Source organism: Protobothrops mucrosquamatus, unplaced genomic scaffold (assembly GCF_001527695.2).
Source record: "Protobothrops mucrosquamatus isolate PMUCROS unplaced genomic scaffold, P.Mucros_1.0 scaffold_146, whole genome shotgun sequence".
In the NCBI taxonomy this organism is placed as follows: domain Eukaryota; kingdom Metazoa; phylum Chordata; class Lepidosauria; order Squamata; family Viperidae; genus Protobothrops; species Protobothrops mucrosquamatus.
This window is the reverse complement of record NW_015386222.1, coordinates 434,399-438,188: the sequence shown is the minus strand read 5'-3', so window position 1 is coordinate 438,188 and position 3,790 is coordinate 434,399. Positions and strand designations below refer to the sequence as shown.

The window sequence follows — 3,790 nt, the reverse complement described above, 5'->3', positions numbered from 1 at the left end:
CTATCTTGCTGAAATGGTAAAGATTTTGGATATTTGAAGAACTAACTAAATGAATAATTTTTATTAACACGGAGGAGATGGATTGTTTAAGTTTAGACTTTGGAGTTAGAGATATTAATATTTGTTTACTTGTATTTGAATATTAGCCTAGGTTGGTTTGGGAAGTCCGGGGGGTGGGGGGATGGGATATAACATTGTGTAATATCTGTGATGTATTTCTTTTTTTTTTATGATAAAAACAATAAAAATTTTATATTGAAAAAAAAAAAAATAAGCTGCTGTCAAGGATAGTGAACTTCGGAAGAATGTCTTCCTTCTATAGACATATTCTGGAGAAAGATGTCTGCTCCATCATCAGGGTTCGGAGAGAAGCAACCTAAAGGTTGAGGATACCTACATATCTATCTGCAATTCATTACCACCTGACAGGAAAGCATACAGGAAAAACAAGTTTAAAAACATTACTATAGCATACCATTATGTAAACAAAATATCAAGAATGCTTTACACTGTAATGAATGTTCGTATGAGCTGACCTGTTATTGCATTTCGCTGAGGAAAATGGCATTCAAAGAGAATAAATCTAGCTTAAGAACAGCTTGTTTTTAAAGTGGCTGGATTTTTCTATGGAGAATTGTTTATTAATGAAATGGTACACAATAGTGCATAACAGTGCTTATTATGTGTTTTGCTTGGAATAAGCAAATAAATCCATAATTTTGGCTTTAAAAGCTGCATCCAAGTGGAGAATGAGAGTTCTCCAAATTCCCAACCATAATTTATAAAAGAAAATCTAATGCAAAGTTCCCAACTTGTTATTAAATTATCCAGTTCGAGAATATGCTTTATATGCAGTTCACTGTGTTAGTCTAGCATTTTTTCATTGCTTAATAGGTACTGCAATGGAAATCTACATATAAAAATAGGCTTTGCAAAGAAAGTCTACATCTAAAAATATCAATATGTACAATTTAGGAAAAAATAAGTCTCCTTTACCTGCAATCCCACAAGCCAACATTATTTATCATATGCCACAAATTTTTCCTAAGCCTTGCAAGGATACACTTTGTACTTTCTCACACTAAATCCTAAAAACTTGATTAGATTTTTCCCAATTCAAATCCTTAAGTTTGCTTTTGACCTAAAATTGACATTTCACATATGAAGGTCTGAGTATACTTGGAGAGTGAATGCTAGAAATATAGGTAGTCTTTGACTTATAACTGTTTGTTTAGTGACTGTTCGAAGTTATAACGGCATTGAAAAAAAATGACTTATGACTGGTTTTCACACAACCATTGCAGCATGCCTGTGGTCATGTGATCAATATTTGGGCACTTGGCAATTGGCATGTATTTATCACAGTTGCACCATCATGGGGTCATGTGATCACTAACTGCAACCTTCCCAGCCAACTTACAACAAGCAAGGTCAATGCGGGAAGACCAGATTTTGCTTAATGACTGCATAATTCACTTAATACCTGCAGTGATTCACTTAACAACTGTGCAAAAAGTCGTAAAATGGGATGTAACTCACTTAATAAGATGCCTTGCTTAGCAACTGAAATTTTGCACCCAACTGTGATCATAAGCTGAGGACTACCTGCAACCACTCTTGTTGGCCTACAAATAGTGGGAGTATGATACCTTCATAATCAATTGAGTTTTTAAAATTTTTTCATGAATGGTTTTCTCTCCGCCTGCGGGTTTCAAAATTTGTCTTGCCTTTTACAAAACGATTCCTTGCCTTTTACAAAATTGGCAAAGCCATTCCAACATTAGCTTAATTTCACATAGTTTGCTTCTGTAACAGCTTCAGAGCTTAATTCCAATGAACATGCATTAAAATCACATGCTGAATATACACATTTTTCCTCTGACATTTTTATATCTTTTCATGCCCGAGCTATGGCTTTCTTATTGTAATATCTACATTGTGCCTTCATAAAAAATATCAAACTTTTGTTTTGTTTCATAAATATCTGGTAGTTCTTTAGACATTACTCATTACAAATGCATGGAACAAATACCCTAATTCTAATTTTTAATCTTTTTTTTTCCACCTCACTTTAAGCATGATATAGACCTGGTCTTGGGAAGCCTTGAGAAGGGGAAGGGACCAATTAAATGTTAAGGTAGGCGAAGCAGCAGCTCAATTGTGAGAACGTAAAAAGTGTTTAAGATTAATATGTGGAACAGAGAAACTCTTAAGAGGCTTTCAAGACTCTGCTACTAGGTCCTACGACAATAAAGAGCATTTCTAGGATCCCTGCTATCCCATTTCTTAACTTTGCTTATCTAAACACCAATCCTTGTGACAATTAACAGAGATACAAACTGATATTTTATGCACTGAAGAGAACTCCCAGAACCAACTCAGCCTTATAATATTAACATGACTAATGTCCAGAATGAAAAAAATATTCTGTACATCTGCAGAAAGAAAGAAAAACTGTGCAGAGAGCAACAATTAATACTTATTTTTGAGAAAAAGCAGCAATTTGTTATCTGGACTGATCTACCTAATAGATCAGGTTTTTACAAGCCCCTTGGAAGCAGCATGGGAGCGATCCTCACCAGATGGGGCAGGCTTTACCAAAGGAGGGCATCTCACACAGAGAACACTTGCCATCGTGTCCCTCATTGTACCTCTTGATCGAATATGAATATAAAATATAAGATTAAAGTGATAAAACCAAAGTACTGTATTTCATTCTCATTCCTTCTTCTTGGTTTCAGTCAAAAAACGGCATAGAAAACAGAAACGACCAAACAATAGCACCATGTCAAAAATATGTCCAATTTATAGCTGGACAGTATTTAATCAAGTTGTTTCACAAGATCTTTGTTTCTTTGTATATTCAATGGCTTTATCATGACATCAGCTAAATTGTTTTCTGATGGACAATAAATTAGGTCTATTATATTTTCTTTCACTGCTTCTCTGACATTACAATATTTTATGTCATCAAGCTTGGTTATGGTTTTTACTCTCTCACCTGTGGCCACTTGTATATATGTTGTGTTATCTTCAAATACTAGTATAGCTCCTTTCACTTCAATATCCAAATCCTTTAACAATTGTATATACCATGTTAACTCTAAACACAATTCTGACAATGCTATGAATTCCGCCTCAGCTGTGGAAATGGCAATTGAAATCTGCTTTCTAGATTTCCAATCAACTAGTGTGTTTGCAATCATTACAACAAATCCTGACACTGACTTTCTATTTTGTACATCATTAGACCAATCACTGTCTACAAAACATTTCAATTCAAATTCATTTGATGGCTGCAAATGTAATCCAAAATCCATGTTTCCTTTTAAATAACATAGTATTCCTTTAATTCCTAACCAGTCTCATTGTGTAGACTTTGAGCAACTAACCTCTATACTGTACTTCATCATTCATCAAAGGTTTCTTTTTATACACCCATCTTCACCCAACAGCTTTTTCTCCCTCTGGTAACCTCATTGGAATGAAAACTTTATGTTTTTGCATATACAACATTTCTTTATCTATACCCTCTTTCCATTTCTTTTGTTCTGCCAGAGGTAAATTTAATACTTTCTGGTAATTTTGTGGCTCATAAAAGATGTTACATACTTTTACCTCCTCAACTGTGAATTTTTATGGAGGAACACCTTTATTTGCTCTTTCACACCTCCTTGGAATAAACTGTTCCTGTTTCACTGGAATCTCACTCTCCAAACATTCCTCTGAGCTATACACAGACCCCAAGCTACTCTTGGATTCCTGTTTAACTTGCCTTTGTGAATTCACT

At 34.5% G+C, this 3,790-nt stretch overlaps 1 protein-coding gene across 4 annotated transcripts in view; it reads left to right on the top strand.

Annotated features, from left to right (window-relative positions):
* SMIM5 (small integral membrane protein 5) overlaps nucleotides 1-3,790 on the top strand; it is a 33,618-nt gene that overhangs the window by 18,820 nt on the left and 11,008 nt on the right. The window contains exon 1 of one of the 4 annotated variants that reach the window (XM_015819211.1): nucleotides 2,077-2,137. The exons of the other annotated variants lie outside the window; for them this stretch is intronic. The gene's annotated coding sequence lies outside the window, so the exon portion shown is untranslated. Of the gene's footprint in view, nucleotides 1-2,076; nucleotides 2,138-3,790 lie in introns of those variants that run through there. 4 annotated transcript variants of the gene reach the window in all.